Here is a 15,497-nt window from a genome sequence, read left to right on the forward strand (position 1 = left end):
AAAAAAAAAATAGGCATGAGGCCGGGCATAGTGGCTCATGCCTGTAATCCAAGCACTTTGGAGGCCAAGGCAGGAGGATCACCTTAGGTCCGGTGGTCAAGACCAGCCTGACCAACATGGCGAAACCCCGTCTTTTTTTAAAAAAAAAGAAAAAGAAAAAGAAAAAAAAATAGGCGTGAAAGAGCATGCTCTCCTTAGTCAACACTTCCAGACCCAATGCAAGTCTACAATGACAGATGCATTCCTAAACATAATTAATGTTGCAAGCTCTGTCTAGAAGGCGCAACTCACCCTCTAGAGCTCACTTTCTCTCTCGACTAGTTCAGCATCCAAGGAAGAGCAGTGACAGGACTTTTGTCGGAGGTATTTTGGAGGCTGCAGGCCTTCCTCAACCATTACAAATTTCCCACAATAAGAATACACATTGTATTTAAAATCCCACATTTTGAGGCTTGAAGCTTCCCACCTTTGTGTTCGTGTAAAAAGGAAGGAGGTTTCGGGGGTTCTGCTCAGGGACTTGGGGTGATCATTTCTGTCTAATCCCATCAGGAACAGTGACTGACCTTGGTGTATGCTGTGTGTGTGTGTGTGTGTGTGTGTGTGTGTGTGTGTGTGACAGAGAGAGAGAGGGAGAGAGAGAGCGAGAGAGCGAGAGAGAGAACAAATGTATCCATACTGGGCCTTCTGCACTGGTATCTGCTTTTGTGTGGAGAGATAAGAAACAGATTTCAGCCAGGGGCGGTGGCTCACACCTGTAATCCCAGCACTTTGGGAGGCTGAGGAGGGTAGATTTCCTGAGGTCAGGAGTGAGGCGGGTGGATCACCTGAGGTCAGGAGTTCGAGACCAGCCTAGCCAACATAATGAAACCCCGTCTCTACTAAAACTACAAAAAATTAGCTAGGTGTGGTGGCGGGTGCATGTAATCCCAACTGCTAGGGAGACTGAAGCAGGAGAATCGCTAGAAACCGGGAGGCAGAGATTGCAGTGAGCTGAGATCGCACCAGTGCACTCCAGCCTGGGCAACAAGAGTGAATCTATGTGTCCAAAAAAAAAAAAAAAAAAAAAGAGAGAGAGAGAGAAAGAAAAGAAAAATAAACAGGGGCGGGCACGGTGGCTCACCCCTGTAATCCCAGCACTTTGGGAGGCCGAGGCGGGTGGATCACGAGGTCAAGAGATCGAGACCATCCTGGTCAACATGGTGAAAACCCGTCTCTACTAAAAATACAAAAAATTAGCTGGGCATGGTGGTGCATGCCTGTAATCCCAGCTACTCAGGAGGCTGAGGCAGGAGAATTGCTTGAACCCAGGAGGCGGAGGTTGAGGTGAGCCGAGATCGTGCCATTGCACCCCAACATGGGTAACAAGAGCGAAACTCCATCTCAAAAAAAAGAAAGTAAACAAGATTTTATTATAAAGTAGAAACCAAATAGTATGTAGAGAAATACCACATTAAATTTTTTTTAAATTTACATTTAGGTGGAGGGGAAAAATTATGTAAGTAAAATGCCATACAGGCCTGAGTGGTATCCGAGCTGTGGGAGATCAGGTGATTTTTATCTTCTTTTATTGGTTTCTCTCTTTTTTTCCTTGTGTTCCACAATTTTGTAATAAGAAGCAATTCAGGCCAGGTGCGGTGGCTCATGCCTATAATTCTAGCACGTTGGGAGGTCCAGGCAGGAAGATTGCTTCAGCCCAGGAGTTCCAGACCAGCCTAGGCAACATAGTGAGAATGTGTCTCTACAAAAAATACAAAAACTAGCCGGGCGTGGTGACAGTCACCTGTAGTCCCACCTACTCAGGAGGCTGAGGTGGGAGAATGGCTTGAGCCTGGGAGGTGGAGGTTGCAGTGATTAGAGTTCACACCACTGCACTACAGCTTGGGTGACAGAGTGAGATAAAAAAAGAAAAAATTTTAAAAGAGCCTGGGCGTGGTGGCTCACGGCTGTAATCCCAGTATTTTGGGAGGCTGAGGCGGGCAGATCACCTGAGGTCAGGAGTTCAACACCAGCCTGGCCAACATGGCAAAACCCAGTCTCTACTAAAAATACAAAAATTAGCCAGGCGTGCTGACGGGTGCCTGTGATCCCGGCTACTCGGGAGGCTGAGGCAGGAGAATGGCTTGAGCCTGGAAGGTGGAGGTTGCAGTGAGCCGAGATCGCATCACTGCACTCCAGCCTGGGCGACAGAGTGAGACTCCATCTCAAAAACAAAACAAAACAAAACAAAACAAAAAAAAACGAAAAGCAGCAATTCAAATTTACTAAACTAAAGCAGCTTTGCCCCCTAGTGGCTTGTTCGTTAAACCGCGTTTAGTCTGAGAAAAGAACGTCTGTCCACTGAGATTGCAGAGCAGATACCACTGCAGGCTTTTGCCCCAAAGAGGAACTTTCTGGAAGATGTACACGTCCTTTGGTAGGATAAGTGGTTATGTCCTAGAGAAAGTCTTGTAGAACTGTAATTGTTTCCTTTGGCCATATGGTGGGAGTATGCTCTCAGCAGCCTAAGACACAGCCACAGTCACAGCCACAGCTGAGAGAGGAAAATAGGTTCCAGGATCAGCTGAACACTGTGGCAGGGTCTTTGCAAGCAGTGGGCTAAAGGGGACAAGCAGTGGAATTGGGACATGGCCTCAAAGTTGGAGAAGAGGGAACCCGCCGAATTAAGAGTCAGGGGGCAGAATGGATTTGGTAACTGTCTGTAGGGGACCTTTAAGAGAGTGGGTATTAACGGGACTGGGGATGAGTGGGAGAAGGTGGTACAATCACCAAGAGGGCCAAAAGCGGCTACAGAATCAAGCCAGGCAACAAACGCCTTCTCAGGGACACGTCCTACCTCATCGTGATGCCAAAGACCACCCCACCTCACCCCCCCCCCCCGCAGGTTCTTCAGGGCCCAAGGTTTCCCCTTGAGGATCCCTGAAAGTCCATAGAATTTTCCATAAATAGTAGTTTCCCAGCTGACTTGTCCTTATTCACTGAGTGTGACAGGGAAGGGCATCACTAGGCCAGCAAGTGAGACTGAAACCGAGCCTGGGGCTGTCCCTGCCTTAGGCTGCCTGGATAGTCAGGTTTGACCAAGGGGAGAAAGATGAGATTGGAATGGGGAGAACTCACTGTCATAGGAGCACCCTCCCATGACTCGGGGTTTAATAGCCTGGCAAGGACACATGATGCCAGTTCTAATATGCTGCTGGGATTGCTCCTTGAGGCTAGGGAATCGGGAAGTAGAGAAGACAATGTTCTGTAATAAATGACGTGGGCATACCAGAACTGGTACTGGGGAGTCATAAAGCTCAAAATATACGGTATGTGGCAATGTGAGAATGGAGTTTGATATGGTTTGGACCCAAGTCCCTGCCCAAATCTCATCATGAATTGTAATCCCCAGTATTGGAGGTGGGCTGGATGGGAGGTGATTGGATCGTGGTGGTGGATTTCTCATGAGTGGTTTAGCACCATCCCCCTTGATGGTGTTCCAGTAATAGTGAGTGAGTTCTCACAAGATCTGGTTGTTTAAAAGCATGTGGGGCCAGGCGAGGCGGCTCACTCCTGTAATCCCAACACTTTGGGAGGCTGAGGCAGGCAGATCACGAGGTCAGGAGATCAAGACCATCCTGGCTAACACGGCGACACCCCATCTCTACTAAAAATACAAAAAATTAGCCAGGTGTGGTGGCACACGCCTGTAGTCGCAGGTACTTGGGAAGCTGAGGCAGGAGAATCTCTTGAACCTGAAAGGTGGAGGTTGCAATGAGCTGAGATCACACCACTGCTCTCCAGCCTGGGCAACTGACCGAGATACCGTCTCAAAAAAAAAAAAAAAAAAAAAAAGCGTGTGGCACCCATCATCCTGTTCTCTCTCTTGCTCCTGCTCTGACCGCGTGATGTACCTGCTCCCCCTTTGCTTTCCATCATGGTTGTAAGCTTCCTGAGCCCTCCCCAGAGGCCTCCCCGGAAGCTGAATAGATGCTGCCATGCTTCCTGTACAGTATACAAGACCATGAGCCAATTAAGCCTCTTTTCTTTGTAAATTACCCAGTCTCACGTATTTCCGTATAGCAATGCGAGAATGGCCTAACACAAAGTTACAACGTGAGACCAGATCTGTTGGACCACGGATCTAAACCATATCAAACTACTTCCGGACCACGTTCCCTGGGAAAGCCGAGAAGACATTGCTTCACCAGGGGTGCACTGAGAAGCAGACACAACAGCTTTTTTGAGATCAATAGTGGTTGTCTTCTGCAGACCAGGTAGTAAAAGATGCTGTGGTGCATCTGGGCTGCCCAGTATCAATGCAGATTATAGGATTCCAAAATACAGAAGCCAAACGATGACATTTAACTGACGTAGGCAAGATCGAAGTCATCACCGTAATAGGCCACTGTGGACTGGGCTGAGTTGTTTCCTCCCAAAATTCCTATGTTGAAGTCCTAACCCCCAGGACCTCCGGATATGACTGTATTGGGGATAGGGTCTTTAAAGAGGTAATCAAGTTAGGAATGCTAAGGGATGGCCAGGTGAGGTGGCTCACGCCTGTAATCCTAGCACTTTGGGAGGCCATGGTGGGTGGATCACCTGAGGTCAGGAGTTTGAGATCAGCCTGGCCAACATGGCGAAACCCTGTCTCTGCTAAAAAGACAAAAATTAGCCAGGTGTAATGACGCACTCCTGTAATCCCAACTACTTGGCAGGCTGAGGAAGGAGAATCACTTGAACCCAGGAGGTGGAGGTTGCAGTGAGTCGAGATCACGCCACTGCACTCCAGCCTGCATAATGGGAGTGAGACTCCATCTAAAAAAAAAGATTGCTGAGAGACAATCTTTGCATTGTTTTGATAGCGCCTGTGAAATTGGACTGGATTAAGGAATGGTGTTGCTATTGGTTTTTTAATCTTCTCGAATGGGCCTTGTGTGGTGGCTCACGCCTGTAATCCCAGCACTTTGGGAGGCCAAGGTGGGCGGATCATGAGGTCAGGAGTTTGAAACCAGCCTGGCCAACATAGTGAAACCCCATCTCTAAAAATATAATAATTTTTAAAAAATCTTCTTCAGTGAATGCTGAGTGTTGCTATTCATTATGTGAATGCTCTTGAGAAAGGAGTTTTAACATTAACAGAATTCCTGTAGGTACTTTAGTAAGTCATAGCCTCTGCAGATGCTTAGCAAGAAGCTTAGGGCAGAGATTTATTTGCCCTTTCCTAGGGCTACAGTAAACATCTGTATACGATTATTGTTTTCTGGCCAGGTGTGGTGGCTCCTGCCTGTAATCCCGACACTTTGGGAGGCCGAGGTGGGTGGATCACGAGGTCTGGAGATAGAGACCATCCTGGCCAACATGGTGAAACCCCGTCTCTACTAAAACTACAAAAAAAAATAGCTGGCTGTGGTGGTGTGAGCGTGTAGTCTCAGTTACTCAGGAGGCTGAGGCAGAAGAATTGCTTGAATCTGGGAGGTGGAGGTTGCAATAAGCCAAGATCGTGTCACTGCACTCCAGCCTGGGTGACAGAGCCAGACTCAGTCTCCAAAAAAAAAAAAAAAAAAAAAAAAAAAAAAATTGTTTTCTATTGTAGAAAAAAAGGTTTCTGTTCTGCACATATAGGCTGATGGACCTTGAATAAATCACCTAAGCATTCTGAATCTCTAAAAGGGTTGGTATGAAGAGTCTGAGTTAATCCAGGTAAAGTGTGGTGATAGGCAGGGTCAATGCATCATAAAAGGAAACTGTTGAAGTATTTTCATAAGACAGTCTATTGCCATTATTAATAGTGGCTGAAGAGCAATTTCATACCCTCAAAACCTAGACTAGCTCAGGAAACTGGTGCCCTGAAATGGAGAAATAGAAGATAAATTCTAGCCACAAATATTTGTTGAGATTCAAACTCATGCTAACCTTTGAGGGAACAAAGAGAAAAAATGTTATCCATGGTCTCCAGGGACTCACAAATCTAGTTGTGGGGAGAACTGACGTATGGACAAAAAAAAGAGAAAAGTTAACCCTAATTTATGCTACAGGTAATAAATAAATTTACTCTCTGCACAAATGTCCAGGAGAATTTTCACAGAGAAAGATGACCTCGGCTTTGAAATATGGGTAGGATTTGGACCAGCCGAGAGCAGTAGGAAGAGCTTCTCAGGGAGAGGAAATGACTAAGCAGAGATCCAGTGGCTGGAGTATAAATGGGTGAAGTGGTCTGACTGAAACAGAGGGTTTGTTTCAGGAGACAGTAGGGGATAAGTATGGAGAGGCAGGCTTGAGAAGAACGTGAATCCTAGATAAAGAGTAGTTGTGGACCAATTCAAGATAAAAAGTAAGGGTGTGGGGGTGTGTGCACGTGTGTGTGTGCCTGTGTGTGTGTGTGTGTGTGTGTGTGTGTGGTGTGATGGGATTCTCTTCAACTAAAAGCTATGTACATAATAGGGAAGGGGATCAAGGGTGCTGAAGTTAATCACCTTCCCTATGGAATCTGAGCCAATATACAAGAGGCGGCTCTCCTGGAGGCAGCTAGCATGAGGCTGGGGAGCGCTGAGCCACATGTCATTCCCTGCGCTGTCCAAACTAGTGAACAATACAGTCAGGATGGTTAAAGGTGACCCCCAGGAAACCAAAGGGCAACATGTCTGCTTATGCCTTCTTTCTTTCTTTTTCTTTCTTTCTTTTTTTTTTAGATGGAGTCTCTCTCTTTGTTGCACAGGCTGGAGTGCAGTGGCGCAATCTCGGCTCATTGCAACCTCCGCCTCCCAGGTTCAAGCGATTCTCCTGCCTCAGCCTCCCCAGTAGCTGGGAATACAGGCACCTGCCACCACACCTGGCTAATTTTTGTATTATTTCTTTTAGTAGAGATGGGTTTTCATCATATTTGTCAGGCTGGTCTCAAACTCTTGACCTCGTGATGCCCCGCCTTGGCCTCCCAAAGTGGTGGGTTTACAGGCGTGAGCTACCTCACCCAGCCTGCTTATGCCTTCTTTGTGCAGACGTGCAGAGAAGATCATAAGAAGAAAAATCCAGAGGTCCCCATCAATTTTGCAGAATTTTCCAAGAAGTACTGTGAGAGATGGAAGACAATGTCCAGGGAAGCGAAGCCTAAATTTGATGAAATGGAAAAAGTCTGCTATGATCGGGAAATGAAGGATTACGGACCAGCTAAGGGAGGCAAAAAGAAGAAGGATTCTAATACCTTCAAAAGGTCACCATCTGGATTCTTCCTGTTCTGTTCAGATGAAATCCACAAACTCTGGCATCTCTATTGGAGATGTGGCAAAAAAGCCGGGTGAGATGTGGAATGACTTAAATGATGGTGAAAAGCAGCCTTACATCACCGAGGCAGCAAAGCTGAAGGAGAAGTATGAGATGCATGTTGCTGACTATAAGTCGAAAGGAAAGTTTGATGGTGCAAAGCGTCCTGCTAAAGTTGCCTAGATAATGGTGGAAGCGGAAGATAAAGAGGACAAGGAGGAGGAAGAGAAGGAGGAGGACGAGGAGGATGAATTAAAAACCTGTTTGTCTCCTTGTGAATACTTTAGAGTAGGGGAGTGCCGTAACTTTTTGTTTTTGTTTTATTTTTGAGATGGCATCTCACTCTGTCGCCCAGACTGGAGTGCAATGGCGTGATCTTGGCTCACTGCAGCCTCTGCCTCCCAGGTTCAAGTGATTCTCCTGCCTCAGCTTCCTGAGTAGCTGAGATTACAGGCACTCGCCACCATGCCCAACTGATTTTTATATTTTTAGTAGAGACAGGTTTCACCACTTTGGCCAGGCTGGTCTCAAACTCCCAGCCTCAGGTGATCCACCCGTGTTGGCCTCCCAAAGCGGGAGGATTACAAGTGTGAGCCACAGTGCCCAATCCAGAGCACTGGAATTGACAGATCTCTTATTTGAGAAGTGTCTGATGCCCTCATCATGTTTAACTGCAAAATGTGATCACGATCATATTGTAGTCTCTCAAAGTGCTCTGGAGATTGTCAGTGGTTTACACTAAGTGGCCATGGGTGTCCAGAGCGTCCTGAAACTGTATCCAAGTTGTTCATATTTCCAAACATTTTTAAAATGAAAAGGCACGCTCGTGTTCTCCTCACTCTGTGCACTTTGCTCTTGGTGTGGCAAGGGACTTAAAGATGTTTCTGGCATTTTTTTTATTTGTAAAGTGGTGTTAACTATATGGTTATTGGCTAGACATCCTGAGTTATCAACTGGGCATATTATAGTTTGTTAAAAGAACAAAACACTGGAGACAAACTCTTGATGTTTCTTGCTTGGCGTTGAGGCTGTGGGGAAGATGCCTTTTGGAGGGGCCGTAGCACAGGGCAATTTGGTATTTTTTAAACTGCTTGTTTTAAAGCAAACTATAGAATTCTTCGTTGTCAGCAAAGCAAAAAGCCACTTCATCAATGAAAGTTCAAGGACCTTCTGTACTCAAACACGACTTGCAACGTTCTATTATCTTTTTGTATGTTTAGAATGCCGAAATGTTTTTGAAGTTAAATAAACAGTGTTACATTTTTTTAAAAAAAGAAATATATACAGAATGAGATGGGAGTCAAAGTATGAGCTTTGCTAATATTAATGCTGTACTGGAGAACACAGAAGGGCCCCAAGGCCAAAATGGACTTCCTACTTCTTCCTCCTCATTTAGACAGAATTAGCCATCCAGCCACAGGCAGGAGAAGCCCCTACCTGGTCACAGAAGCAGGAAATAGAATATTTTCCACTTGTACAGACAAAAGGGAAAGAGGTCAGATCATTTATTTGCAGTGACTTTGAACATATTAACCCGGACCATAATTGGGACCAATGAAGAGCAGACCATCCTAAGTATTGAGTTACTCCTTCTCCTGTTGGGAAAGCAAATAAAATGCAGAGGAGTAGAAGTGTGCCTCCTAGCCTGGACACGGTGGCTCACACCTGTAATCTCAGCACTTTGAGAGGCCAACGCAGGTGGATTACATAAGGTAGGGAGTTTGAGACCAGCCTGGGCAACATGGTAAAAGTCCATCTCTACTAAAAATACAAAAATTAGCCGGGCATGGTGGTGGGCACCTGTAATCCCAGCTATTCAGGAGGCTGAGGCAAAAGAGTCACTTGAGCCCAGTGACTTGAGCCCAGGCAGAGGTTGCAGTGAGCAAGATGGCACCACTGGACTCCAGTCTGGGCAACAGAGCAAGACTCAGTCTCAAAAAATAATAATAAAATAAAATTGCCAGGCGCAGTGTCTCACGCCTGTAATCCCAGCACTTTGAGATGCCAAGGCGAGTGGATCACGAGGTCAAGAGATCGAGACCATCCTGGTCAACATGGTGAAACCCCGTCTCTACTAAAAATACAAAAAATTAGCTGGGCATGGTGGCGCATGCCTGTAATCCCAGCTACTCGGGAGGCTGAGGCAGGAGAATTGCCTGAACCCAGGAGGCGAAGGTTGCGGTGAGCGGAGATCACGCCATTGTACTCCAGCCTGGGTAACAAGAGCGAAACTCCGTCTCAAAAAATAAATAAATAAAATTAAAATAAAAAAAGATATGTGCCTCCTAGAGAGAACTGAAGTCCCCTCTCCTCGATGGAAACATGAGTACTGGGGTAAGAGTCTCTCTCACCTAAAGCAATGGACCCTCTTCAAAGAAAAGCAACAAGTTTGAATAGAATTTTAGGATGTTAATGGACTCCCTAGGAGTTCATGGGCCAAGTATAAAGATCACTGATGTAGACAATAAGTCAGGTTCTTTTTTTTTTAAGTAGGAAAATGAACTAGCACATTTATTCATGACAGCCCAAAATTGGAAGCAACCAAAATGTCTCAGTTGTTAAATGGTGAAGCAAATCACAGTACACACATACCTTGGACTACTACTCAGCACTAAAAAGGAAAAAATTTTGGCATATAAAGCAACCCAAATTACTCTCCAGGGAATTATGCTGAGTGAAAAAAATCCAATCTCAAAAGGTTACATACTCTACAATTCCATTTATACAATAGTCCTGAAATGACAAATTGCAGGGTTGTGGTTGCCAGGACTTACGGATGCTGGAGAAGGGAGCGGGGTGGCTGCTGCTATAAAAGGTTAGCACAGTCAGTCAGCCAGCATGGTGGCTCACACTTGTAATGCCAGCCCTTTGGGAGGCTGAGGAGGTCGAGTACCGCAGGAGCATCTGGAGCCTTCAGCAACAGCTGAGAGCTCCCACCTAGAAGAGTGGCAGTGATTTGGCTGGCTTGCTAAGCCTGTGATTTAAAAAGTCCTCTACCAGTGAGTTTGAAGACACACCCCATGAGCACCTTACTACAGGACCAGTTGAGAATGTATCGATTCCAGGCATGTAAGGCCTCAGGACCCAGGGATCTGAATCTGCAAGTGGATCCTGCTTTTCTCTTGGTTGATGGTTTTCCATTTAAACACATACACACATATTTATTTTCTAAGCTCCGGGGTACATGTGCAGGATGTGCAGGTTTGTTACATAGGTCAATGTGTGCCTTGGTGGTTTGCTGCACCTATCAACCCATCACCTAGGTATTAAGTCCTACATGCATTAGCTATTCTTCCTGATGCTCTCCCTCCCCCCACCACCCCAACAGACCCCAGTGTGTGTTGTTCCCCTCCATGTGTTCTCATTGTTCACCTCCCACTTATAGATGAGAACATGCAGTGTTTGGTTTTCTGTTCCTGCGTTAATTTGCTGAGGATAATGGCTTTCAGCTGCATCCATGTCCCTGCAAAGGACATGATCACATTTCTTTTTTATGGCTGCATAGTATTCCATGGTGTACATACCACATTTTCTTTATCCAGTCTATCATTGATAAACGTTTGGGTTGATTCCATGTCTTTGCTGTTGTAAACACATATATTTATTTGCCCTTAGTGTCCTTCATATTCTTTTTCTTCTTGCAAAACATGTTAATGTTAAAAAAGAAAAAAAAATACTGGGCATGGTGGCTCACGCCTGTAATCCCAGCACTTTGGGAGGCTGAGGCAGGCAGATCACCTGAGGTCGGGAGTTCGAGACCAGACTGACCAACATGGAGAAACCCTGTCTCTACAAAAAAAAAAAAAAAAAGAAAGAAAGAAAAAGAAAAAAAATCATTTCCAATTTATTTCAAGTGTTTCTTTGTTTAAATTTGCTTCAGTTTATTTCAAGTATCTTTTCTTTTCCAGTTTCTCCCAGACAAAATGAAAAAGACCTTACTGAAAACCAAAAATTAGGCATGAGAAAAACTTCTGTTTCCCCTGCTTACCCCGTGATGAGAGAATTCTTCATGCCCTACAATAGAAGAAGGAACAGGCTTGTGAGCAGCCAGTACGTTGCTGTAGCTGCATCGTCACAGTCATTAAGAACACCTGGAGTGTGTTCTTTCTCTCCCAGCTACACCTCACAGTTTCCAACAGGCTTGGCCACTGCAGCCCCCTCATGGCACATTGGCCACAACATGGCTGGAGAGCAAGCAGGTGAGGAGGAGAGTCAGATGGAAGTCCTTCTACAAATGGGCAACCTACAGAACTGTGATGGCTAGGAGCCAGGCTTGGATGGAGCCTGTGTCTCTGAGGACTCAGCGGTGTGAGTCACCAAGCCCAGCCAAAAGAGATTTATTTATTTATTGAGATGGAGTTTCGCTCTTGTTGCCCAAGCTGGAGTGCAATGGCACAATCTCGGCTCACTGCAACCTCTGCTTCCCGGGTTCAAGCGATTCTCATGCCTCAGCTTCCCGAATAGCTGGGGTTACAGGCACCTACCACCATGCCTGGCTAATTTTTTTTGTATTTTTAGTAGAAACGGGGTTTTACCATGTGTTAGCCAGACTGGTCTCGAACTCCTGACTCAGGTGCTCCACCTGCCTCAGCCTCCCAAAGTACTGAGATTACAGGCGTGAGCCACTGCACCTGGCCAGATATTTATTTTTTTAATGAATTGGTTTGCACAACTGTGGGGTCTAGCAAGTCTAAAGATCTACAGGGTGTGTAGACAACTTGGAGGCCCAAGAGAGCTGATAATTTAGTTCCAGTCCAAAGGCCAGCAGGCTCGAGACCCAGGGAGAGCCAATGTTTCAGTCCAAAGGCAAAAAAAAGAAGTCAGTGTCACAGACTGAAGATCATCACGCAGGAAGAATTCTCTCTTACTCACGGAAGGGTCAGCTTTGTTGTTCTATTAAGGCTTTCAACTGTTGGATGAGGCCCACTCACATTAGAAAAGGCAATCTTCTTTACTCAGCCTACTGATTTAGATATTTTTCTCATGCAAGGACACACTACAGGATGGGTGAAGTGGCTCATGCCTGTGATCCCAGGGCTGTGGGAGGTTGAGGCAGGAAGATCACTTGAGCCCAGGAATTTGAGACCAGCCTGAACAACAGAGCAAGACCCTGTCTCTAAAAAAAAATTAAAATAAATTAGCCAGATGTGGTGGCATGCACCTGTAGTTCTACCTACTTGGGAGGATGAAATGAGAGGATTGCTTGTGCCTGGGAGGTTGAGACTGCAGTAAGCTATGGTCACGCTACAGCACTCCAGCCTGGGCAACAGAGCAAGAGCAAGACCCTATCTCTATATTTTAAAAAACAATCAGGGCCGGGCGTGGTGGCTCACACCTGTTATCCCAGCACTTCAGGAGGCCGAGGTGGGCAAATCACCTGAGGTCGGGAGTTTGAGACCAGCCTGACCAACATGGTGAAACCCCGTCTCTACTAAAAATACGAAAATTAGCCAGGCATTGTGGCGGATGCCTGTAGTTCCAGGTATTTGGGAGGCTGAAATAGGAGAATCTCTTGAACCTGGGAGGCAGAGATTTCAGTGAGCCAAGATCATGCCACTGCACTCCAGCCTGGGCAACAGAGCAAGACTCTGTTTAAAAAAAGAAACACACGCACACACACACACATCTTTACAGACACACCTAGAATAATGCTTGACCAAACCCTCTTGACTCTATGGCCCAGTCAATTGACACATAAAACTAACAATCACCTAAAAAAAAAATTTGAACATCACCGACCTAGTGATGAGAGATGTGAAGTCAGAGAGAGGAAGGTCTTTGATCTTCACATCTTCCTTATTGAATTTCTTTTGCTGGTTGAGTTTTGGTGCCGGCCTTCACTCCTTTGTGGAGGCTACAGAGGACAATCAGTTTCCTGGCTTTGTCTAGTTTCTAGAGGCCACCACATTCTTTGGCTCATAACTGACCCACTTTCTCTATCTTCAAGGGCATAGGTTAAGCCTTTCTTATATCAAATCACTCTGATACAAACTTTCCTGCCTCCCTAGTTTATTAGAAGGATCCTGGTGATTATATTGGGCCCACCTGGCTAATCCAGGCTAATCGCTCCATCTCATAGTCAGCTGATTAACAACCTTAATTCCACCTACAACCTTAATTCTTCTGTTAATTAAAAAAACAAACTGTAAAAGATTCTAAAGAGACTTATTCTAAGCCAACATGAGTGACTGGGGCCCAGGGAAAAACGCAAATCCAAGAAACCTTGAGTAAGTGATCATGAGGCAGTTAGGTCACAACTCTGTTTCATACATTTCAGGGAAGTAGAAGTTACAGGCAAAGTCATAAATCAACACATGGAGGTTACACATTGGTTTGGCCAAAAAAAGCTGGGTGTTCTGAAGTGGGGGTTTACAGGCCATAGGTGGCCTCTGACATTCTTTAACTTGCAGTTGGTTAAAGCTCTAAAACTTGGGAGTAAACAGAAAGGAATGTTTTAAGATAAGGATGCTATGCCCGCGAGATTGACCAGCAACTGCAATTTAACCTTTGACTTGGATAGCCTTCGGTCTTGTATCTTAGTCAAAAGCATCTGTTTTGTCAGTGTTATGATCTCTGTTTTAACATTAATGCCGGTCAGTTGTTGTGCCTAAGGTCCAAATGGGTGGGGGTATGAGGAATGTTCGATCTCTTTTCTTGTCATGGCCAGGAATTCAGTCTTTAAGGTTTTTGGGCTGTCCCCTTGGCCAAGAGGGTGTCCATTCAGTCAGTGGAGGGACTTTGGTTGTTTTAGTTGACACCTCCTTGCCATGTAATATGTTCATAGATGCTGGGAGTTACAAAATGGATATCTTTGGGGATCCATTATTCTGCCTGCCACAATACTTATGCCAGGGACATCTAAAAGAGCCTCTCCCTTCACACTACTGACCTGTTTCCAGAGCGACACGAGCTCGCTGGCTCAGGGCCATTTTCTGGCATCTGGGCCCTTCGACAACAGAGGCTTCTGGGAACAGAGCCTTCCCTACTTAGCCAGTGTTATCTTCTCAGAATTTCTTCTTGTATTGGTTTTCCTGCCTAGAAAGTGGTCCTTGCAGCCAGGTGTGGTGGCTCACGCCTGGATTCCCAGCACTTCAGGAAGCCGAGGTGGGTTGATCACCTGACATCAGGAATTCAATACCAGCCTGGCCAACATGGCAAAATCCCATCTCTACTAAAAACACAAAAAAATAACCGGGCATGATGACATAATCCCAGCTACTTGGGAGGCTGAGGCAGGAGAATTGTTTGAACACAGGAGGCAGACATTGCAGTGAGCCAAGATAGTGCCATTGCACTCTAGCCTGGGTGACAGAATGAGACTCTGTCTCAGAAAAAAAAAATAAAGTGGTCCTTGCTTTTTGGGCTCAGATTATAGAACCGACCAACCAACCTGAGGTCAGCTTCTCATTAAATGGCACATCGAACTTCTAAACAGCTTTTATACACGTTGGGGCCTTCGTAATTACTTTTCCCTCTGCTTAGAATGCTCTTACCCCAGGTTTACTTTTCTTTCTTTTAAATTTTTATTCTTTAGAGAAAAGGTCTGATATGCTTAGGTTTTGTGTCGTCACCCAAATCTCATCTTGAATCGTAATACTCATAATCCCCGCCTGTCAAGGAAGAGACCAAATGGAGGTAATTGGATCATGGGGGTTGTTTCCCCCATGCTGTTCACTGTGATACTGATACTGACTGAGCAGTCGTGAGATCTGATGGTTTTATAAGGGGCTGTTCCCACTTCACTTGGCACTTCTCCTTCCTGCTGCCTTGTGAAGAAGGTGCCTTGCTTCCCCTTTGCCTTCCACCCTGATTATAAGTTTCCTGAGGCTTCCCCAGCCATGCTGAACTGTGAGTGAATTAAACGTCTTTTCTTTATAAATTATCTAGTCTTGGGTATAGCAGTGTGAAAACTGAATAATACAGGGTCTCACTCTGTCCCCAGGCTGGAACGCAGTGGCCCGATCATGGCTCATTGTGGCCACAATCTTCTAGGCTCAAGCGATCCTCCTGCGTCAGCCTCCCAAGTAGCTGGGATTACAGGCATGTGCCAACACACCCGGCTAACTTTGTATTTTTTGTAGAGACAGGGTCTCACTGTGTTGCCCAGGCTGGTCTCAAACTCCAGAGCTCAAGGAATCCTCCCACCTCAGCCTCCTGAGTAGCTGGGATTACAGGTGTGATCCGCCGCAAGCCCCCAGGTTTCTTCATGGTTTCCTCACTTCAAGTCTTTTCTCCACTGTTTCACAGAACACCATATCTTA

Source organism: Callithrix jacchus, chromosome X (genome assembly GCF_049354715.1).
Source record: "Callithrix jacchus isolate 240 chromosome X, calJac240_pri, whole genome shotgun sequence".
In the NCBI taxonomy this organism is placed as follows: Eukaryota; Metazoa; Chordata; class Mammalia; order Primates; family Cebidae; genus Callithrix; species Callithrix jacchus.